Below are 25,658 nucleotides of genomic sequence, written 5' to 3'. Positions count from 1 at the left end.
GTTTAAAATTTCGCTTAATGATATCATCACCTCTACTACTCACTCTGATGATTGGGACGTTGAAACTGTGAATACTATGCAATCTGATTTAGAACAGTAAGCTGCGTTCTCAAATGATGAATTGTATGATGGTACATCTAATTTTGGCGACATGTTCTGTTACCAACATACGGTCACCGCAGAAAGGTACTTCAACAACATTTGCACAGATGTGTGCTTATTTTTCTGGGTTTATAACTTAAGACCCGACCTCTTATTACTATAAGCTTGCACCTACAACTGCAAAGAAAAATATGCTTACCAACACTAAGCTGATATACTCTGGTGTTGACTTTTGGAGGACACTATAGACACAAAGTCAGTCTAGGGGACTAAACATTGGCAAGTTCAGGGAACTGAGGCCCTATTTTGAGCATGCCTCATACCACATCAAATGATTTTCCTGCAAAAGACTTCCTGTCTTGGACTAGCCAAAATCAAGGATTTGAACACATTTCAGATTCCCTCACTTATACACTTTGAGGGTTGGCGAAATTATACACTACACAATGAGGATACATTAGATGCCATGCTACACAATGGTACTTACAATTTATCAGAACCCAATTGGAAGGGATGGGTGGTTTGGCCTATTGACACAAATAGGTGTCAGTCAGGATTCAGGGGTACCACCGAAGGGTATAGTATCCATAGGTCTGATCAATGCTGTGTACAATCAGAACACTTGGGTGGTGACATCTTACAGTGTTGGGAAGTTATGCCTAGAGAAACCTAAAGACCTCAACACTGCTCCAAGTGAAACAACACTTATCCCATCTCTCAGACGACATGGATCCTGGGAGTGTTTGTTAGGTCCCTAGACGCCACTTCGAAAGTGCTTCTTGTATGCTATTTACATTGAGCTATGGAAAATCTCTCAACAGGAGGCTGATGAGAGACTACGTGAACAGTTGACCTTGTTGACCTTCAGATGAGGAGTGGGTGCTATGTTCCCTAAACTAGGCCTAAGAAGCAGAGTGACCGTTTATCTACATTTATCCCACCTTGCTCTGCATAACAGTTCTAGCACTGACCTTTTACCCAGTTATGTGCTGAATAAATGTTGATTGGTTTCTTTGAAACTAGCCTCATTTATTATGTATGAGGATTCTTATTTATTTATAAAACTTTTTTATTGAAATTTGACAATAATCACATACATTGTACCTTCCTTGTTACCATATTTGTCGACCACAATATACATAGGTAGGGTATAGTGAATTACAGTTACAGCACATCTATGAGTTCATTTTTCCTCATTTCCAATTCTACCACTGGCGATATACATATATTTCCCCGGTATAGATTCCATGTCTTCCATTTCTTATTCCACTTTTTGGAGCAGCCTCAAGTCATGAACACTTCCTTTTCTGCCACCATACACCTATCTAACTCTTTCACCCATACCCGGACAGAAGGTGCATCTGCAGCCCCCCAGTGTCGTGCTATCTCTTGTTTAACTAAGGTAAATCCTAGTATTGCCATCTGTTGCTCAATCTTCGTGAGGTCTGTGGCTACCCATATATTAAGTAAGCACATCTGAGGTGTAAGATCTAAATTTTTCCCCAGTGCAGTTTGAAGTTTAGTTGTGGCTCCCTCCCATATTGGTTTCACGGCAGGGCAGTCCCAGATCATGTGATAAAAGGTGGCCACCTGTTTGCACCCCCTAAGACAGAGCGCATCCGCCCTAGCACCTATTTTGGCCAGGACGACCCCGGTCACATAGGACCAATGTAGGATCCTAAGTTGAATCAGTCGGAAGCGGAGGGTAATAGTCGCCTCTCTAGGGGACATCAGGGCCTCCCTCCAGTACTCCTCCTCAATGGGTCCTATGTCACTTTGCCACTTCTCTCTAAGTTTCTCAAAAGTGTTGCGCACGTTATTGTGATGGCAAGCCTCAGCAAGGCCTACCAGTGCTAGGGGTTCTACCTTCTCTGCACAGAGTCCTCAGACCAATAGAAAGAAGTTGGCGCAGAAGCTGGAATAGAAAATACAGAGTTTATTAAACCTCATGAGGTGGAACTACATTCACACAGCACCCTTCGGAAATGTATGAGGTAGCACACTGAATGGAAGGAGCTTGGTCCTTTTATACCCACACAGTGGCTCAAATGAAGGCGATACAAGTACAAAATGCTGGTTTTATGTACATATAAGGTCATACAGAAAGTGTACAGGCAACAAGTGGGAGGAGCTAACAGTTTGCTAATTCTGGTGGACACATCCTGACAGTTACAGACTACAGCAGCTGCAAGCTCAACTGAGCATGTGCGAAGGTGGAAGATGCTGAATATATCTCGTCTCTAGGCAGATTTCAAGAGCAGTTAACAGTAAGGTAGGACAGAGCACATGGCGAGCACATGGCAAACAAAATGGCTGACAGAAATACAAAATGGATTCCACAAAACGGACAAGATAGTCTCTAAATACAGGATGTCTTCTGCTAATGCTTAACCTAATTGCTGCCAAATGACAACATTATTATATAATTTTTTATAGGTTAGGGATATGGCCTTCGAATGCATTGGTCCATCTAACAACCGGTCCTCTAACGGCGACGACGATGGTATGTCATTAAGGTCTGTGAAAGCCGCCAGAAGGGCGTATCTGATCTGCAAATAGCGGAACAATTCCCTTTGAGCCATGCGGTAACTCTCTTAAGCTCCTCAAAGCTAAGGATGGAACCTTTTTTTGATCAAATCCCCCACTCTTGAGATTCCGATCATGTCCCATTTGTTAAACCCCAGTTGGTGACACAGGGTACCTAGTCTCTGGGCTTGCCACAAGGGTGTCACTTTTGTAAGTGTGTTTGCCCAACCCTACCGGGAGTTTGCCTGGTGCCAGATGCCTATCGTGTGAGACTTGGGCCCAATAAACCTTTGTTTCTTGACTTTGGAATATAGTGCACCCAGGTATCCGGCTCGTCCAGTTTGGTAGCTGTCCAGCACATATGCCGGATCATTAGGAGGGTGGTATATCCAATGATTCACCGCCACCAGCTGTGAAGTCCAGTAATATAGTTTAAGGTCTGGAAGGGCTATGCCACCATCGTACCACCCCTTGGGTAGCTTTTTCAGTGATACACGAGGTGCCCCACTGTCCCACAGCAGTGTACGGACCTCACTCTCCACCGCCACATAATATTTAAGTGGAACACGGTTCGGAAAGTTCTGAAGAATATATAGAAACCGCAGGAGAGTAAGTATCTTAAAGAGGTTTGCCCGTCCAACAAGGGACAGCGGCAGAGACCTCCAGTGCCTCACATCAGCTCGCAACCGGGCCAGCGGAGGGGCCAGATTATGGCTATGAAACAGGGCCGGATCTGCCGGTACATATATCCCCAAGTATCAGAAACCATCTCTAGCCACCTCTATCATGCAATTCGCCAGAAGACGAGGAACCTGCCCTGAAGCACAAACAGTACAGATTTGCTCCAGTTAATTGCCGGAATACTTACCAAAATTCGTGAAAATGTTCAGGACAGCATGGATGTATTTATAGGGGGAGGCAAGATAGAGCAATATATCATCCGCCTATAATGATATTCTATCCTCCCGATCCATTTTCGATTTCAGCCCTCGCACCATTCCATCCCGCCGTATCCACGCCGGGAGTGGCTCCAGGATGAGGGAAAATATCAGTGGCGATAGTGGACAGCCCTGTCGGGTACCCCTTCTCAGCGTAAAGGCACAGGACGTGTAGTTGTTAACTCGTATTTGACCCTGAATATCCGTATAAAGCAGTTGCACCCAACCCAAAAAATTCGGACCAAAATCCAACATCGTTAAGACCACGAATCGGTATGGCCATTCTATAGAGCCAAATGCCATAGATGCATCCATGGAAAGGACCACTGCATCTTCCTCAAAATAGACTCTACGTGCAAGTATATTATGTAGACGATGGATGTTAAGTGCCGTATTTCTACCAGGCATGAAGCCCGACTAGTCCGGGTGAACTAAGGAGGAGGTAACTGCAACCAACCTAGTAGCAAACACCTTTGCCACAATATCTTAGCTTCCACGTTAATCAAAGAGATCGGTCTATATGACCCGCAATTATCCCCGGGTTTCCCTGGTTTGCGGATAACTACTATGGTAGGTAGGCGCTGATCTTGTGGGAGTCGTCCGGTCTCATAACTCTCGTTATACATAGCCCGTAAATGCGGGGTTACCTGGGAGGCCGTCACCTTCATGAACTCAATAGGGGTGCCGTTAGGCCCCATCGCTTTACCAGATAGGATTTGAGTAATGGCTTTCTGAATTTTTTCATCAGATAGGTCACTATCAAGGGTGTCTCTGTCCGATTCGGAGAGTGTAGGTAGGTCACTGTCAGAGAGGAGTTGGCGGGAATCCTCTGCAGTGTAGGTGGTAGAGGGAGAATACATTTTCTCGAAGTGATCTGCGAATGCCTCCACTATATCTCTGGGATGCTTAACCGTCGCGTCATCGGGCAGTGTTAGCCTTGGCACCGATCGATCCTCTTGTTCCCTTTTCTCTAAACACGCCAGTGTCAGCCCGGCCCTATCCCCCAATTCGTATAGTCTGTGCTACGTATTGAGATGCTTGGCCATCATATGTTCCCTAGATTTGAGTTTGTATTCTTCCTGCTTGAGTGTGAGATGGTGCTGCTTGTCGTCCGTTGGCATATTTGTTGATCTAATTCAAGTGGCTTAAGCTCATCTTCTAGCTGGAGTAGTATGCTACGTCCGTTCTGTATATAGCCAGTTTTTAGAGACAGAGCCCGCCCCTTCAACACCACTTTAAATGCTTCCAAATAGTAAGCGCCAAACCCACCGACCCTAAATTATCTTCAAAGTAGTTCCCGGTCTGTGTGCATAATTCCTCTTTAATATCAGGTATTTTCAGCAACCATGGGTTTAGTACAATCGTAGTACGAGGCTGTGGCTCCCAGTGTGTATATTCAATCCAAACCAGGGAGTGATCCGAGACGTGGAGAGGCATAGTCCGACAGGTCAACAGCGGTGAGTTCGGTACAACTGGCATCAGGTGTCCTAGCGCAACACTGCTCTTCACATCCCCTTCATACCCTACTTCAGCAACAAACTCTGTACATGACAATTCTCTATCAATACTGCAGAAACCCACCAAACTTTGCGGCTTTCCTTCCGTATCCCATCTCTCCAGAATACAGATCAGTTCAAACGGATAGGTAACTCGTAACAGCCAGCTCTTCTGTATGAGTCTACTCAACGATGCGGCCCCATTGCATACCAAAATCAAAGAATCACATTGCCAACCAAAAAAACAGTAAACCTGTAAACACCTCCCTCGATCCTCCCCCCGCTGTCTCCCCCCCTCCCTGCCCCCCTGCCCGTGGATTTAGAACTACCCACTCCCAAACATAGCAGAGTGCCTCTCTCCCCCCTAGAATGCAGAAAATGCACGGGGTTAGTCAGTCCCATCCCCACATGTTCATATCACATTAGTATGAGTTCTGCCATCCACTGTTTGTAATGATCAAGTCCTGGGTGGACCCCCATCTGCTAGGCCCACCATTTTAAACCAGATCACCAGCACCCAACGTCAATGTCTTGTATATAGTACTGTTCAGGACCCCCACCATACTTGCGTTTCCGGTGGGGCTCCATCAGTCTTTGGGTTCCGCCGATGATATATTATATACTCAGTTTCGCCGGAAATAGCATTGCGTATTTGATTTCCTGGTCGCAAAGTTCCTTTTTTTACTGCCTGACAGCTGCGGTGTTGGGCCTGGACCTTGGCCAGGAAGTCCGGGAAGAAGGCCACTTCACTGTTGTCTACTTTCAGTGGGGGACTAGATCTTGCCGCCTGCAAGATAATGTCTCTGTCGCGGTAATTAAATACCCGGGCAATAAGGGGCCTCAGGGGGGCCCCAGGTTTGGGCCAGCCTCCCGGCATCCTGTGAGCTCTTTCAATTGAAAAGTAACTGGACAAGGCCTTAGGTTTGAGGTGCTTGGTGATTAGTTCCTCCACATACAGGTCCGCTGCCGGCCCTTCTGCCCTCTCCGGATCTCCCAAAATGCATACATTGTTGCGGCGTGCACCTCCTTCATAGTCATCAAGCTGTTGAGCCCTCCACTCCTGTTTCTTTTGCATTTCGGTCATCTGCGTTTGGAGCACAGATGTATCTGTTTGTAGAGCATTAGTAACTATTTTGAGCTCCTAAATTTTCTCATCCATCTTCCGAAGGTCTGCCCTAATAAGGGACACTTCCACTGTAGCAGAGTCTAGCGAGGTTCGCACTCCATTGATCACCGCCATAACATCATGCAGTGTAGGCCCTGTCCCCTGTTTGGGAGCAGTCTGTGCCTGTTCTTTCTCCATTGGTAGCGGCTCAGTCATGTCACTTGTCTTGGACCAAGCAAATTTAGCCAGTTCTTTCTGCGCGTTGGCCTTAGGACCCCTGCCTCCCGTCGCCATAGATGCAGAGCGTCAACTTCGGGGTTAGGAGAGAGCCCAAGTCGATGCTGGGTGGTACCTGTCACCTATATAGTGAGGGTAGGGATGTCGTCGTCCGCCAGGTGTACCTCCCTCGGGACGATGCCTCTGTAGCTCAGCTGAGTTCAGGTTAACAATACCCAAGCGTGAGATCTGCACAGGCGTTTACTCTCCCCCTCGTGGGGTCTGAGAAGATCCTAGCTGGGACTCGCTTCCGGTCCAATCTGGCCCAGGGGTATAGTTCCGTTCACTGTGCCTGAGGCACCGACGGTGATTCCTGTCAATTAGCGCCCTTGGACTCCGACCCCCTCTGTATATGTATCTTACTACCTAGTGAGGGCTGCGCATCCTTACATCCCCTACACATGTGTCAGGCCAAGTCCAGCAGCCCCTAAATTCGCCAAGCCATATTTACAAATCAACTGGGCCAGCCTATCACTCAGCACTTTAAACGGGGTCCTTCTGGTCGCACAGTAAGGTATCTTGCCCGCTATTATCATGAATTAATAGTGCCACTACTGAGGCGTGCAGGCCAGTGACCAGATGCACAGAATAATCCAGGCAGACAGCGGCAGCTCAAACCAGTGATTGACCCCGGAGCCAAGTTTCCACGCCGCTCGACCCTCAGCTCCAGAAGGCACTCCGTGTGTAGTGTGTGGTGTCACAGGTTATGCATCTGGCCTCGGTGCAACTGGCGTGTATGGGCATTCATTGTAGGCAGGCCCTCCCCGTCGTCCCAGGTGCCACCCAAACTTTCCAGCTGAAATCAGACCGCTAGGGGCCTAGCCGGCGCCACAAGCCGGGGCCCCTAGTAACGAAGCCCACCGCTGCGCCCACGTCGGGTCTCTGGCCCCCAGCTGCGGCCGCACTCCGCTCCCTCACGCATACCAGGTCAGCGCATGTTGCCTCCCCGCTTCATCGTACGCCACAGTCCACTGACCATAGGGACTCATGGCCGCTTAGTCTCTTCCCTCACAGCGCTGAGTTTTCGCAGGCCTGGTGCAAACTATTTCCTTCAGGCCGCGGGGCCGGGACCTCGAGTAGGAACGCTGGTTGCAGGGCTCTCACCTCCCAAGCTCCGATGCCCCGTGGGGTCTGATTCGCTCGCCTCCGCCTCAGCTGCCGAGTCTTCCTCCTAGTCTGTGTCACCGCCGAAGCCCAGCCATGCACCTCAGGATCTCAACGCCACTGCTTCTGCTACCTCTCCACTGCGGTCCTCGCCTCAAGACTCTGGAGAGCCACGATTACCGCTCCGCCTCCATCTCTGGAAAGGTTACACAGGCGTATCTCCTGGCTATGAAGCAGGTCCGTTTTCCCCTCATGCCAGGTAAGGAGCTCGTCACCGCACGGTCACAGCTGGTTTAGGGACGTGGATGTTATGTTATGTTAAAAAGTTTTTCTATAGCGCAAATCACCACTGGTCTCTAAGCGCTTACACAGAAAAGGTACATAACCTGCTGCCTCCTGAATCACTCTGCCCTTGGCTCAGATTAGGGTGTAGGGGCTTCCTGAAAGACAGTAATTGCGAGTCTTCCTTCAGGCTGGCTGGTAACTCGTTCCAGATTTGCGGGATAAGTACGGACAGGGCTCTGCCCCCTTTGGATTTTAACTTAAATCTGGGTTGAAACAAGTTGGAGACTTTACTCGAGCGCAAGGATCTACCTGGAATGTGTTTCCTCAGACGTTGTTTGATGTATTCCGGGGCATTACCAAAAATGGCTTTATGGGCCACGCAAAGACATTTGAACTGTACTCTGAATCCAACAGGCAGCCAGTGCAACTTCCGGAGCAAAGGATGGCAGAGGATAGGGCGGGATCGCATGCGGGGATCAGGAGCACACTTAGGCAGCGGCCATTCTTGCTGGCTGCTTGCCACAACCCATGAATGAGGATTCTTGGTAAAATCCCCTGCACATGACGTACATAACAGGATTAACATAATATGTACACAGGTCATTGCTACCTTCATCCTAGGGCAATAGGGCTACTTTGCATGATTGCAATTATTGATTTAGCCTCATTCACAAAATCATCCTCACAGTAAATTGATTGTGGTAGAAACACTGAGGCTACCTTTCTGGTCTAAAAGAACCGCACCTTCATTATGTAGCTAGAGGAGACGCTTCCATGCTGACCCAAGACACCGAGGTCCGTGCAGCTGAAGCTTCAACACGCAGCTATCTGACATCCCTTGCAGGGTGTCCAACTCGTGACCAAGACAGTGTCCTTCATTATCACCCATCAGGTAATGGGGTTGGCTCACACCTGGTGGATTCTTGGCTTTACACCCACATATATGCTAGGTACAGTTAGGTAGGGTCTGCATCGTAGGAGTACACTTGATTACTGTCATGTTCATAAGCATAGATATATTCACTGTTTTACCACCATGGTAGAATTCTACTTTCTATTTACTCTTTTGGTGCTTGTAATCTTTAACATTTGCTTCTGTCTAATGACTGTTGCAGCAAACATGTTTTGTACTAGAATTACCCTGGCTCAATAAATACTTACTGTACTGATACTGTGTATCTCTCTGAGACTAAGTGAGCACAATGGTCTTAGCGAAAAGTACTGTACTGTTTCCACGATCCCTGAAAAGTCAAGGGTTGTCATGTTCAATGGTTGCTAGAAACTATTCGCTCCTTGGTAAGGTTCAGGGGCTTATGGTCCACTGAAAGCTAGCTGGTCTATAGGCTAACATATCCTTTGGGGGTGTCCGGAATCAGTCTCGACACCAATCCCTACGTTTATGTTACCTACAAACGCTCAGATCCTATGTATTTTTAGGAACTACACGAACGCGGCACCTATGACTGGAGGCGAACATTTGTGACCCGCTAGGCTTTAACAACTGAGTTTGTCTGCCCTGGCATTCAGAGAGCCTGCCAGGTGTTGAACCATCAAGGTCATGGCCTCCTGTTCCAGCCATGACCAGAGACGCAGGGCCTCTCGACAAAGGGTCCACAACCCCGCCCTGCTTGAAGGGGGATGGGAGCACACTGCTTCACCTCCCAGCACAGTTCACCCCTTAGCATTATGGTAAATGCAGTTCATTTTAAATGCTTACTTGAGTTTTTGCTAAAGTGTTTCACCAAAGTCGGTGCAGGTTAGTGCTGCCAATCTCTAGATACATGTGTTTCTAGACATTATCCTTCATCAGTAGAGATAAAAAACAAAATGTATCTGGGGTTGCTGAGTAAGCTGCCACAATTCTTTCTGGTCTTAGTACCTCTCTCTGGTGCACAGGTGCATCACCAAAGGCTTGTCAGCTCAATGGCTCAAGGGAGACTTTCCAAACAGAATAGGGATGTGAGCACACTGCTTCACCTCCCAGCACAGTTCACCCCTTAGCATTATGGTGAATGCAGTTCCTTTTAAATGCTTAATTGAGTGTTTGCTAAAGTGTTACCCCACCCTGCTTTTTGCAGTACCACATGGAGGTGGTGTTGTCCGTAAACAGCTGCACTAACTTCCCCATGATAGAGGAAAAAGATATCTTCAATGCCAACCAAATCGCTCAAAGCTCCAACAAATTGATGTGAGCTCCGACTCTGCCGGAGACCAGTGTCCCCTGATCTCCACCTCTCCCAGATGGTCGCCCCATCCCAGAAGTGACGCATTTGTCATTACTGTAAGATCTGGATGAGGAAAGGAGAGGGGTCTGACATGGACCCAATCACGGTTCCCCAACGACCACTGCAGATCTCTTGCAGTTCCCTCTGGACCAAGTCAGTGAGATTTCCCTGATGCTGCGCCCGCTGAAACTTTGGGTCCCACTGCAGAGCCAGCATACTCAACCTGGCATGCTTTACCAATAGGATGCAATATGCCATGTGGCCCAAAAGCCTGAGAGTCAGCCTCACCAAAATCTAGAATAGAGGCTGAAACATTGGAATCATAACCTGAATATTCTGGACTCGCAGCTCGGGAGGATAGGCCTGAAACTTAACTGTGTCGAGAACAGCTCGGATTTAAGGAAGCATTGCAGAAGGAGTCAGGTGTGACTTCGGCATGTTTATAGAGAACGCCAGTGACTGCAGGAGGTTCGCCATAGTCTGAAGTTGGGAGACGACAGCTTGGGGTGAGAACGCCTTCAACAGTCAGTCATCAGGGTAGGGGAAGACTTACACCCCTAACCTGTGCAGATAAGCTGCGACCCCAGCCATCACCTTGGTGAACATTCGAGGGGCACTGGTAAGGCCGAAGAGGAGCAAGGTAAACTGAAAGTGCTTGAGTCCTACCTTGAACCGCAGGTAACGCCTGTGGCTCAGCAGGTTGGGCATGTGAAAATACTCATCATGCAGGTCCAACACTATCATCCAGTCTTCTTGGTCTAGGGAAGACAAGACTTGAGCTAAAGTAAGCATCTGAGGAAGAGATTGATGGTCCAAAGATCTAAAATGAGCCGCAGCCCCTTGTTCTTCTTCGGAATCAGAAAGTAGCGGGAATAACATCCACTGCCTACTTCTGAAACAGTGACACTCTTTATAGCTCCCTTGGCCAGGAGAGCTCAAACTTCCTCTTGGAGCAATTTTAAATGACTTTCCGTCAGCCGTTCTTGATTTGGTGGAATGGGAGGAAGAAAGGAAAGGCAAAACAGAGAATAGCCCTCCTGAATAATCTGTAAGACCCACTTGTCCAATGTTAAGTAACTCTAGTAGAGAAGATGATGATGGATTCTCCCACCAACTGGAGTAGCATGGTCTTGCAGAGTCAGACTAGGAGTGTTTGGAGGCTGCGGCTGCCGAGGGCAGGGTGGCCGATGACTTCTGACTTCCATTCATGAGACGGAATGGACTGCGTTAACGTACCCGTGCAACTTGGCAAATCTGTGCAGGGTGGTGGCTGGGATAGGACTGATGCAGCTTGAACCCCCTAAAGTTGCTACGAAAGCGGCGAAAGCTGGACTGACCACAAGGTGTAGAACAGAGGGCCTAGGATCTGGCCATAGCATGAGAGTCCTTGAATCACAATAAGACCACGTCTGCCTTATCCCCAAAAAGACAGGGCCCAATAAAAAGGCATATCTATCAGGTTAACCTGGACATCACCCGAGAAGCCAGACGTTCTAAGCCAGGCATGGTGCCGTAAGGCCACCATCGATGAAATCCCAGCGAATCAGTCGTGTCAAGGCTACTCCTTATGGTTAATTTTGCTGCATCTCTCTCATCCTTAACAGCCCAAAAGAGCCCAGCCTGGGTCTCCTCCAGAACTTTTGTCAGCACTTTTGCAACTGTCTCCCAAAGGGAATGGGAGAAACTGCCCAATAAGCACATGGTATTAACCGACCGCAATGCCAGGCTGGAGAAAGAAAATATCTTCTTCTCAAGTAACTAAAGCCTCTTGGATTTCCTATACGGAGGGGCAGAAGGAAACGCGCCCTGGGAGGTAGAAGCCAAGCTTTCAGGGGTGGGCTGTTGGGTGAGAAACTTTGTGTCGCCCGGAGCCGAGAGATGGCGGCGTGCAATTGCCCTATTCACAGGAGCCCCTGTGCAAGGCGTGGACCATGTGCCTAGAAGTACATCAGTAGATTCCTCGTTGAAGGGCAATAGAGAGTCCCAGGCTCAAGCACTTCGGTCAGGAGATAAGTCCTAACCTTTATAGAGGGCAATTCTATCCAAGGACCTCGGCTGATCTCTTAACCACCATAGCATAAGATGCCCCCTCCTCTGTAGCCACAGTTGGCGAAGAGAGTATGCCAATATCTGTGAAAGTGTCCAGTACACTGGCTTCCCCAAGTTCCCCATACCAGTCTCTCTGCTCTGCAGAAACATTCTGGTGTTCCAAAGGGTCCATAGACCCCTCCCAGTCCTTTCCCGTGCCTGAAATATCAACAAAATTTTCAGGCGACAATGCCAACTCTACCAGCCCCGTAATTGCCGTTGAGCGGCACCATTCCGACTCTGTGTCGTCAGGGATAAGGATGGGGCTGGAGCCACTGGTGGGTGACGGCAGCACCAAAGGCACCAACTTTGGGTCTGATGCCATGATAGGTCGCAATGGCACAACCGGCGCCGTCCAGGATCGGATCCACGAGGCCCCACCGGCACATTGGCCATAGCTGATGGGATAGAACCCGATGGGGCCCTTTCCAACCCAGCGTGCCCGAAGGCTCACCAGAAGGGTTGCCCCACTAAAATACACAGCGCATGGCCACATAGACATCTTTAGATTGCGCTGGGGTTGCTCCCGGTCACGGAAATAGAGGGAGGCACAAAATCAACCCTGGTTCCAGATCCGCAGAACTGTGCCTACAGCGTTGATCGTCCTTACCTTGTTTGTCAATGGAAGATAGTCGAGGCGAAGATGAAGTCCGCTTGGACTTCTTCTTCTTCTGCCTCTTCCCCAAGTGTCCTGGTGACCTTGAGTGGAGCAAAAAGGACTTGGGTCTCCGGGAGCTTTCCCACGACCCCCTCTTCTTCGATCAGGACTGGATTCTCTGTGGAGTCTCACTGGACGTTGTCAACTGCTGGGCTGCAAGGAGCTTCATAGCCCGCAAGGCCTTCTGAGCCATGGCCCGACAGTCCCAGCACGACTTTGAGTCATGGTCGTGCTCGAGACACCAAAGGCAGACAAGGTGGGGGTCAGTTACTGACATGGCACAGTGACAGCCACCACACGGTTTAAACCCTCTATTTCTCAAATACATCCTCGCACACAAAGAAAACACGAAGTTGAAAAAGGCCTATCAAAAAGCAACAGAGGGGTAGCTCTTCCCGGATCAGAGCTTAACTGGCACGGAAAGAAAAGAACTGACGTCTGTGCGACTGTGTGATGCCTATATAGGTGACCCCCGACATCATACCGATGCTAACGACGCCAACAACGTCATGCAGAGTCGAATGGAGCCACCTAACTGCACGCGCAAGGCTTGTTGCTCGAGCAGAAGTTTCCAGATCCAGCTTGACGTCTGGGGAATTCAAAGGTAAGGAATCTGCAGCTAGAAGTCTCTATCAGATTAATGTTTACCGATGAGGCACGGCAGAGGAAGCAGAGACAGAAAAGCACTACAGCAGCGTGGGTAGAAGATGCATGGACAGAGGAAGCATTTACAAGGTTCTGAGGAAAGTTATCAGTAACAGGATGAGCTTGGAGACAAGTGCAAAGGTTATATTCAGAGGATCCATGGACAGTGGAGATGCATTCAAGTGGCTTATCAGCAAGGCATGGATAGAAAGGCAATGGAAGTGGTATGGGCATAGGCGGCCCTAGCAAGGCACAAGCAAAGCAGTATTGGCAAAGGAGGCACTATAGAGACTTGTGTGGAGGGCATGTCCAGAAGCAAGGGTGAATTGTACTAGACAATGACCAATGAACAAGTGCACTTTTTCAATTACAGTTACATTTTATTTTGTGATAATAAATTTTTTATTGTTTTGAAAAGCAAACAACAAACCAGCATTAGACATAGAAAACGATGAATCATTGGCATTTACAGGAGCATAACATCTCATTACATTTACATTTTTAGACTAAAAAACAAATTGAGGATTTATCAATCCTGTACTCACCAAGCAGGAGGAGAAGCTCATTTGCCGTCTGCTTTGCTGCTTGCCCTTTGTGAGACATAGGTTCCTGGGCAGAGATCTGCCAAAAAAAAGAAGACAAAATTTAGTGAGGGGGCAATTATCATTTATGTTCCCACCTACTGTAATGTGTTGAACATGAGGATATCTGATACTGTAGATAACAGAGCTGTATATTGTTAAAACCCTCCTCACAACCCAAACTCTCTTTCAGGAGCCAAAAGGCCGATTTCTCACCCAAATATTTTGGTAACACTGGGTCCAAGATGTTATTCTCCTTCTAGGAAAAACTCAGGTTAGCCAGAATTTGGAGCAACAATACATTCAAGAATCATAGATTCCGGCACCCAGTATCTTCAAACCAGTTGGCAGCCAGCTCATAACGAGGCCATAGTGGAAAATAGAAGGCAGTTGAGGGGCTAATGCTTGCCCAAATGCGCAACCCTATCATGACTTTGGGCGATCAAAGGTTTTGTGATGTCAAATCCACTACCCCTGAGCATTTTGGTGAAATTACATCCATGAGTGTGTTGTGCGTGTGCATCTGTTTTTTAAAAGCTGGTCTCAGTCACCTGCTGAGTAATTGTTAAGAATGCTCTCTTCATGATTTGGCTGCTGTGCAATTGCCATGGAATGGGCATATATTATGGAAGCTCCCTCCATCTCAAGAGCTGCACCTCAACAAGGCTGTGATAGTACCTTTGCGAATGTAGAGCTGAGGCCAACTGATGAACTCTTCTGCTCTGCCCTGCTGCTGCTGATCTTCTAATAATGGAAATACCTGACAGCCCAATGAGTTCAGACAAGCTGCCCCAGAATATGACTAAAGTAATTTATACCTCTTAACAGAGACTGCCTTTGATGAACCTCCATGTACGGGTGGACTGAGTGCTAAGTAACCCTCCATCTGTCATTTCACAGGACACACTATTGTTCATCTGACTTGGCATGGAACACAGGTTAGTGTCTACTGGAGCACCAATAGAAGTATTCCTCTGTCACATCTGAGGGATCCCCTGATAATGCTAATCTATGCAGAAGTCTAACACCTTTGCTAGCAAAATTGAGCTGATGCCCTTGTTGGACCTCATGACACCTTCCTCAGCAAGTGAGACGTCTAGTCATGCTATACGAAATCATTATCAAGATCTTTCCTTCCTGCACACCGAGTTGTTGCCCAGTCTCAATAGCACATTTGGGTCCTGCAGCTTCTATCAAAAACCTAACCCTAAACTTGTAGGCAAACAGTTTTTCCGCAAAAGCTCTTGATATGAACACTGAGAATTTTAATATTCATGTGTTAATGCTTTTTTAAGTTCCCCTCTGGTCATCATCGTATAGCGATTGGGATCAGATACTGATTGTGAGCAGTTTAGTAATGGCCTTACAAATCTGGTAAGTGGATGAGTATTCAGAACCTGGCCCTTAGCACAACATTAACCCATCGCTTCTCATGAGAGCGAATCGCAGATTGCGAATTGTGAACAGTTTTTCCAGAAGTATCCACACTCATATCCTCTTCTTTATGATAACATTGGTCTCTTTCCAGTTAGAAATGAATAGATCTTTATTGAAAGTCAGCATTTGATTACTAACACCACAGAGACAGCAATCATTACAAAGACTGTGAAAAGTATGGGATGATTATAAATTGGGTACTCAGTGCTGCTACTTTGTAGAGCATTTACAGGTTGACCACAACAGATGTGCTCTTCTCAAAATCTTGAGTAACTATAGACTTTTATCCATTACTACATTTGCCTTAGTTCACACCCTGTCGTACTCACTTAAACATAATTGTTATAGATCTAGTGGGTGTTAGTTTTCGACTCTTCAGCAGAAAAGCCAGGTGTTTACCTTCTTTACCAAGTGAATTGTGATACAGAATATCTTTGTCATTCCTTGGCTGTGTACACATGAATAATGCACTCAGTCTCCTGCTTTAGACCTATTGACTGCCATTCTGAGATCCTTGCTATGATAAAAGTGGGTAATGATATCACTCACAAGATAGGGAAATTATAGGTGATATTCTCATCACCTTTAGAGACAGCGGATTACCTGTGTTGTGCTTTAAACACAATTTTCAGCACTCTGTGATGGAGATAGCAGGGGACTTTTTAGTCCTCTCTCATGAAAGGTGTCAGTGAATGAGCAGGCATGGAGTCCACATCTCTACTATCTAATCAGGATGTGTGTCCTTCACACCAACTGATGATCTTTATCGTTCAGACGATACAATGATTTCATGGTAGAAGAGTCTCCTCAAAAGATTCCTTACCATATTGTGCAGTGCGGAAAATCCTTCCGATAAATAAGCCTCCTTGCAAGCTTTTGTGACACCAGCTCTAAGGAAGTGTTCGAGAGGCTGCATGGAAAAGAACATGTAATTATTAAGAAGGAAGCCTTTAGAAAGAGATCCCCAACTCACTCATCCATGTGGCTTTAGATTTCATTACGCACTTTAATTTTCAACTAGATTAAATGATTATGGCTCATAAATGACAGATCTTGACCAACTAAGCAACACAATCAGCCGTCTGCTGACACCACTTGCGTCATAGCCCTTCCTAATGAAGAACAAGCACCACTTTGGAAAGTAGAGGAAAGGATCAAGCGCCATCTTCAGGAAAGGAGTTCAAGGCAGTCAGGGCATTGAAGTAATCTAGATCCTCGCTCTCATGGGAGGCAGTGATTGAACGTCTTAGGTGTGAATTCATTTGTCTCCTTGTAGGGGGACAGGAGCTTAGAGTCCTAGGTGAGTGTACTGATTCGAAACTTTATGGACGTTTTCAAGATCTCCAGAAAAGGCTCATTGGGATAACCGGAGGTGCATTGGTGATCAGAACCCTTAGGGGAGAGGTAATCAGTATCATCACAAAGGAAGAAGTGATCAGAAGCTTCACAGGGTTAGAATTCTCAAGAGGTAGTAGAGTATGATATTCTGTGGCAGGTGGAGTTCAAGATCCCAAGAGATTTGATGCAAATAGCCAAAGGGGAGAGGTGATCAGAATCCTCAGAGGGTAGAGTTGAAAAGGATCTTAAGATAGAAGTTGATGATATGACTGCTTTCGTGGTAGGGGTGATCACGGGTGTTAAAAAGTGCATATGGTAAGTTTCCGAACTTCTAAATGTATTATTTAGGACATTCACGATGCACATGTGAGCTATAGCTTTTATTAAAACATACAAGTCCAGATAAAAAAAATTGAAAACCTTTTCCAAAGTATATAAACCATCTCATGAAAAATAAGGTAGATGTTGGTCCTACATTGGAGGTTAAAGGGGAGAAGTGATCTGGATCCTTAGTAGGGGGCCGTGATTAGAATTCTTATGGGAGGTATCATGTACAATTGTAACAATAAAACCAGTTGGTTATTGTTTCAGTCTCAATATGAGGATATTGAGATGCCTGATCCTCGACATCCCTCGCCGCAGACAAATCAACCCCACCTAAGAGACCTTCACTAGCTCCCTGTCAACAAGAGGATCACCTTCAAGCTCCTCACCCACGCACGCAACGCACTCCAAAACACCGGACCGGCATACCTCAACAGACGACTCAGCTTCTACACCCTCAACCGCCAGCTCCGCTCCGCCAACCTTGCCCTCGCCACAGTCCCCAGCATCCGAAGAGCAACCTCCAGAGGCAGATCGTTCTCCCACCTCGCCGCCAAGACCTGGAACACCCTCCCCATCCTCCTAAGGCAGACCCAGGACCTGCTAACCTTCAGAAGACTCCTCAAAACCTGGCTATTTGAGCAGTAGCAGCCCCCTGCAGCGCCTTGAGACCCTCACGGGTAAGTAGTGCACTTTACAAATGTCCTGATTGATTGATTATGAAAAAATGAAAAATAATTTTTACATAAAAAGTTGTCAACAAGTTTGTTTTTAACTCCTAGGGAGGCAGGAAGGCTAAGAAAGGGAAGGAGGGAAAAAACTGAATGGTCTTGATTGAAAGATTTGCCTTTTTGACACAATGAATCTCCTAAAGCATTACTTTTTTCTATATGCAGCGGTGCAATGACCACATGGAAAAGCAATTTCTCCGAAATGGTTTGAAAATGAAAGGATTTTTTTTTTTAAATGCACCCGTGTAAATAATTTCTGTGATTCCTTAGATTTCATCTGCACTACTGTGACCCTCAGCCTCGTTATGAGTGGCCTATCATAATCTGTTATTTCGCTGTGAGTCTAGGAGGGGCAAATAACAAGGATTAACATTTTGGAGGCAATAACATATGGGAGACACATTTCATTTACTGTGCGTGTTTTTTCCCTGGTTTTCTGATGAAACACAATAGAGCTGTGGTATTCCTCCAAAATGTATGATTCCAATGAGACCAGTACCATCAGAATTATTGTCCCTCTCTTAATGAAGGCCTAACTATGATATCCCAGGTGAAAGAAAGAGAAGACCCAGAAAATGAGCACTCAGATCTGTGCTCCCGGTCAGATATGTCGAAAGCTACAGAACAATCCAGCAGAGATCTGAAAGACAAGCAGAGAATACCCCCAAACACAACATTCTCTTACGAGACACCCCCTTATGATTGTGACTGGGTACTTTTGCCCCGGACATACCTCCATCAGGTCAAAGGTGTTTTCATTCGGCAGGTTAGCCTGGAGGTATAATACCTCTTGGAACACCCATGGTAGTTCCAGGGCCAGCTGGTCTTGCGGAAGCAGAGTCGCCAATGGGCCAAGTGTCAGTAACACCTGTTCACGTATCTACAGGAAGTAACAGAGAAGAGAGTACTTGCCTCTGACCTCAGCATGTGTGAAACAAGGGGACATTGATTTGTATTGTATGGATAAATACTTGTGGTGGAAACATGTTTATGCATTGTTATAAAATAAAAATGTCATGTCATTGGAAAACCTGTACTCATATGCCTGCATTCAGGAAGTTCATACTACAGTCAGAAGGTAAAATGTCACAGAAGTCACAGTTTCTTGTTTAATTTATCCCATGTTACAATCACTTCACAGAGAAAACCCACTTGCCCCATACTCACACGACCCACGTAATTTGATTTCATCCCATGTCCCGATTTAAATTTGTACTTTCTGGTAATGGTTAAATAATACTGTTGACAAATTCTACACATGAAAGATAGCATGGCAAAGGCCTATGAGAAAATTCAGATGTGATGAATAGAATGGATCAACCTAAACCATTTGTACCTTGGGTTGAATTCTAATCCATCACTCGTTTGCTCAGTTTGCCACTACAGATAAGGATCAACAGTTTGCAAACCAGCCTAGGTCCTTCTACAATAGGAGCATTGCATCTCAAGGTAGTATGTTTGCACTGAATGTGATTATATGCAAATGCAGACCAATTTCTGGCTGACTGGGCCTCTTTAGTGCCGTTCTGCATGAGGTCTATGGCATAATGGACTAGGGCATCCCCATCATGATGCGGCCATCATAAAAACTACGTATGCCGTCTACCTTGGATAAACAAAACAGTGATGAATTGGTTGCTAGATTTAATCTAAGCCATTGGTAAATAATTGGGATTGCATTCAAGTCCAAATGCTTTTGTTGACTTTGTTACTAAAGACAGTGACCAACCACATGGTATCAGTCTGAGCCATCTTCCGGTAGTAGCAGCCAAGTCCTGTTTTGCTTTTCTCAGTGAAGCACCATAGATGCTCACTCACTGACTGCTGCATGCTATTTATTACCACTGTTCATGCAAGAGAGGGGCATCATGATCCTCACAAGGCTCCATCTTTTGTGAATCATGGCCACTTCCTCAAATGATTCATGGTGATAAAAGGGATATTATATTTGGCACTTTTGCACATATTCTATTTTTATAATGTACGTGGCAATGGCCTGTCAGTAGACAACAGTAGTATGCTTTGTCTCCCTTAAGGATCCTTTCTGTCTTGAAAACTTACCTTGCATTTTTCCTTGATGTTCATGCATGGTAGGTCAAGATAGGCCTTGCAGATATCATAGCCATTCAAATATTGCGTAACAAGCTTTACTTCTGTGCTCCGGGCGAATGCCTTAACTAAGGATTTAAAGGCTACAGAGAAAATACAAATCAGTGCTGTCCAGTTGCCCACTTATGCTCTCTCTATATCTGATGGGAACCCTACTGTGCTAGGAAAGCCAAAGCCTAGTGTACTTTAATATACTAGTAGCGAGTGCATGCCCCTGTGTTGGTTTCAGCTTCAGATGGCATGAACTTCTTATTCTGGTTTCCATGAACTATGGAGAACAGAGGGATGATGTGCATTTAGCTCTGTATACATTATACAGTGGGAATGGCTACTTAATCATTAATCGAGGCCTTTATAAATACCACCACAATACAATACAGAGCAGGTAGTGATATGAGGTCTGTACTACTTGAAGTGAAGAAAGTCACAAGGACATGCACTTTCTAACATTTGCGTCATTTTCTTCATTCTCTATCCATGCACCATGAAGCTTCATTCCAACACTCACTCACTGATGCCACAGTAACATTAGACACACACACCCTTAACCCTTAGCCCTGCCAACTTCCCCTTCCTCAGAATGCATGCTTGTGGTTCATGAAAATAAAGGGGAGGGAGATAAGTTTTTAATGACTTTTGACACATTCTAATACCTCAGCTGTTCCTCAAAATAACACAGAGCATATCAATTGTATATACAATGTACATAATCTGTTCATTTTATATAGAAAATCTAAATCATTTCTCAGAGGTGAATTCAATACCCAAAAGATGTTGGGAAAATTCTCAGCCAAACTCTTCGGCTGTTTGTCTTCCGAAAAATGGACAGAATTCTTGCAGATGGTGTTTGCTCCATCCTGTTTCAAAGAAGCTTTCTAATACGATTTATACTTACAACGACTGAAATACCAGCAGTGAGCAAAAGTTCTTGCTTTCCTCATGATGGGTACAAATCTTTCAAGGATGAAACCCTCAGAGTACTTCATTATGGACACTGTGAGGTGACAACAAAAAACACAGCTCAGACTGGTTGCATAATGGAGGCAAAAGCCTGTGGTGCCTGGGTGTAAACAAGTACCACCGCAAAGATGGGAGTCCTGTAGTGCCCTTCAAAACTGAAACATACAACAGACAGACCTTAGGACTGGGGTGTACTTTGAACTGACATGGGTGGGACAATCTAAAGGCAGAGCATTGGGGTGTACGTTGAAATGAGATGGGTGGCACAACAGAGAAAGAGTGTAGCCTATGGGCTTCCTTCGATCTGACCCAGAGATTTAGAAGAGTTTTGTGTTTAGTTCCTTTCTGGAGACTAGCTGGGTTTCCTTGTAGGATGTTCTGGGTAATGGACAGCCAATTCCCTGAGTCTAAAAGGATGTTCTTTTCATTCTGTAATCTCAAAGTAGTATCTGGTTACTGGTGTTTCATGTACAAGAGGCCACACTTGTCAGAAGGGTTGCTCTTGAATTCCCTAGGCCCTGAACCTGAGAGCATCAATTTTCCCAAAATTAGAGGTCAAAAAGTAAAACTGAAGGGGCAGGAGGAGGGACTCATGAGTAACAATATTACAGAGAGAGTACCAAATACGGGGAGTACATTTCTGCCAGAAATTGTATGGATCAGTAACTTAATTTAAAATGTTAAAGTGAGACCGGCAAAGAAAAATACTAAACTGGAAGTCTGAAGCTGAGGACCAGATTGGATTATACATTTCTGAGAAGTAGGCAATAAGCAGGCTGACGGCTCAATAGTCTTTATCTGCTGTTAAACCCCATGGTTCTAAGTTGAACTACCAGAACTAATGAGGTTGAGATTTTAAAGTGCTGTACTCTCCCAACCGGAGACCCATGTCTGTAGCTATCACTACCCCATTGTGCTTTGAATACCGTCTATTTTGGATTGTGTGATCATTGTACCAACAGTGTCCAACAGAACTTAATCCATGTCCCACTTCACTTAGCATGGTCTTCCCTGATGTAAGGATTTCTCAAATGCCAGGCAACTTACCATGACCTTGAATTACTTTTTGTAGGCACAACGCAACATATGGATGTGGGATGGCCTCCATCTCAAAAAGTCCCAGGATGTTCCTAAGTACCACATTGGGAAGCCAGCGAGCAAGCTCCACCATCACTCTGCAGCCGACTTTCTCCACATCTGTGAACTCAGACAGCTGTTCAAGATGATGAGAGATCAGTTAGCAATGAATACAAACTACTTTAAAAAACAATCCCTAGTATAAATCGGCAGACCATAATCTTTAATTCTGTAGACTGTACAATCTAAAACAGAGGCTGGGAACATAGCTGTTGTCAAATACTAACTGTGGTGCCAAAAATCCCTGAATATGATCTCTATGACTGCAGTTGGCAGACCATGAGCTCAAGATCCATCATCAGTAAACCTTGAATACAGTGTCATATGATAGAAGGCCTGTGTAGCCTAAGACACAATGCATGTATGTGTGTGTTGCATGGAGTAACTGCACTGCAATAGTACAATGAGTACAGTGTGTGTCAGAAGATAGATGGTCTATGCAGACCAAAGCACATAGCATGTATGTGTATGCTGAATGGAGTAACGTATTGCAGCGATAAGCAATTAGGATATTATTTAATAAGATTTTTCACAGGTGCACTCAAAGCATTGTGCTAATTTATCTCCCATTGAAAAGGCTTTTTGGCATAGCACAAAATTACTCAGCTCAAGTCTTCACACATCCCTTAGTAAATGCTATGTACCTGAGTGCTGTGGAAGGAACATCATAAGATCTAGGGGCTAGATGTAGGTAATAGTAAATTACCGAATGGTAAATACCGAATTTTACCGATTCGGTATTTACTAATCGGTAATTGCAATGTAGGTAAAAAATTCGGTAAAAATACTGAATCTGTAAGATTCGGTAATTACCGATTCGGTAATTACCGAATCAGTATTTGCCATTGATTCCTATGGGCCTTGAAGCCCATAGGAATCAATAGCAAATACCGATTCGGTAATTACCGAATCTGTAAAAATACAGATTTTGCAAGGGGGACAGGGTGTCACTTTGACACCCTGGTGCACCCCTGTTTCTGGCTTGTGTGCCATGTGGCACACATACATGCCCTAAGGGCATGTATGTGTGTCACATGGCACAGGTGTACATGCACAGATGTGCATGTACACAGGAATTCGTTATTTACCATGGAATAGTATTCCATGGTAAATAACGATTCGGTAAGGGCCTTTGGCACTGATTACAGTGCCACCTACATATTGATTTACAGAATCGGTAAATTTACCGATTCGGTATTTTACCGATTCTGTAAATTTACCGAATCGGTAAATTTACCAAATCTGTAAATCAAAGGCCCCCTACATTACAAAACCCAAATACCGGTCGGTAACGGCTGAAATCGGCCGTTACCGACCGGTATTTGGTCTCCTACATCTGGCCCTAGGAATATTATATAATATATCTGAGAGTCAGGACATTTGCATTTTTCCCTACTTCAGTGGGTTTCTTCTTTATAAGGTAAAGAATCATGTAAACAAGATTAAGATGGTCAGGATCTCTACTCCTCACCAAACTCCTCCTCACTCCTCATCTCTCCTCGTTACACCTCGAAAAGGGGATGATGGTCAAACAAGTGATCAATGAACTCATTGTAGCGTCTGTGATGTGGAGGAGGGATATTTTGGGGGATGCTATCTTCTCACCTGAAGGATGGCAGATATGACTTGAGCAGTTGTTACTAGATATTTTGTTTGTCTCTTTGTAAGAGTAGGCAGTTCACTTATCTTAGACGGTGAAGTTTATTATCTATAATTTCCTAAACTAGGGGAACATCAAAAGGGGCTGACACAGGTCTATATCTAGGTGAGCCTGCAATACATCTACCTGACCATTTCTAACTTGTTAAACGTATATAAAAGTATATAGATTATTTCAGCTTTACTAAACTCCAGATACACGTACCTATGACATTTGCATCTTTACTGTACATGGATGTGGAGTTAATAGTATATCCATACTTATCAATTTACACTTCCACAATATTTGTTTTTTTATATATTTTTGCTATGATATCTTTGTAGCAAATATTTCTGTAGTCGATATTGTGACATACAATCTTTTATGCAGCTATCATCCAGAAGATATATTTTATACTCTATCAATGCATTAATAAATGCTCTGACCACTGAAACATGAATGATAATATGAATAATCAGCACTAACTTTAGACCTTAGTTGAAACTAACAGGAACTGCAGCACATCCCCTGTCTAGGTATTCCTAATCATGTCTAGCTCATGGTGCTCCTGTGGTGATCTAATTGCCCCCGTATCTCTGAAAAGAATGTGTAAAGTCAGAAAGTTCCTGAATTTAGATAACCTGGAAGAGACTCTACTTCTCTAACTCCATAAAAATAATGGAAACGTGGAGAACATATATGCAGATAAACGAATTATCAGTGTAGGGGTCAAAACATATACCGAAACATCTGAGAAGAGCACTTACCTCTTGCCCCTGGTGCTTCTAAGGGAATTAGAGCCCAGAATCCCACAGAGACGAAAATACGCCCCTCAACACCTCCACACTCTCGCCACTGAAACTTACACCCTTTGGGACATAACGAAATGCCTAGCTCAGCATGGAAAGTCAACTCAAATTACTATCTTCATTGAACCATATATCCACAATCGGCATAATTGATCATTTAACTCACTTGGAAAATCAACTCGATAAGGTATTAACAACATCCTTAAGAGTCTTAAAACCCACCCTGCATAAGATTGACAACCAAACCCACCCTCCTCCAACATCACCAGCCAACCTCTACATTTATCTCAGACCTAGCTACGTTCAAAGAGCGTGTGGTAAGAGACATTATCCTTTCCGACGGGTACACCACGTCTGTGCCACTCTACAGGGACGTAGGCTGGTCACCGTCAACACTATCAGTGTCAGTGGGTGTGTCGTAATCGCGCAGGGCCTGCACTAATGCCTCCCAAGCCTGTGCCGCTTCTAGCGCCTGCTCGTTCTGTTGCCGCCTCGCCAGCTGATATCGCAAGGTGCTCTCGCCCCCTGCCCATTTAAGAAGTTCATTGCGCCATTTAGTGCCTGTTGGACCAACCCGTGCCTTCCAGTGTCAGGTTATTTCCCGCTTCGCCAGGAGCAGCCCCAAGTCGATGAACTTACTAGAAATTTTATTTTTAGGGGTATGCGGGAACCAGTGCAGAATCCCCACCGCGGCGTCAAACTGCAGGGACCTTTCAGTCACCCTATTAAGCGTGTCCCCTATGAACGTCCAATATAAGGTCAGCGCGGAGCAGGACCATAACATGTGAATGAGGTCAGCACCGAGCGTCCGGCATCTAGGGCAGGCTGCCGTGTCCGAGGCGAAGTATTTCTGTATTTTCTCCGGGGTCAAGTAGGCCCGATGCAGTATATAAAAGTGGACCAATTGGAATCGAGCATTACGCGTGCTCTTCCAGGCCCGGCGTATCAGCTGGGCCAATGTGGTCTCCGGGATGTCCTTCCCTTTGTCTGCTTCCCATCGGGTCCTGAGCGTGTCCAGGGGGGATAGCCTCTCGTTGACCATCCTGGAATACAGGCACGTTACTGCTTTGACCGTCCCCGCCGTCATCATGACGTACTGACACGCCGCTGACAACTGCGGTTCCTCAGAACCATTCTTCCAGTGT

Source organism: Lissotriton helveticus, chromosome 6, assembly GCF_964261635.1.
Source record: "Lissotriton helveticus chromosome 6, aLisHel1.1, whole genome shotgun sequence".
Lineage (NCBI taxonomy): Eukaryota > Metazoa > Chordata > Amphibia > Caudata > Salamandridae > Lissotriton > Lissotriton helveticus.
The sequence above is the reverse complement of the archived record's forward strand: the minus strand, read 5'-3'. Positions refer to the sequence as shown.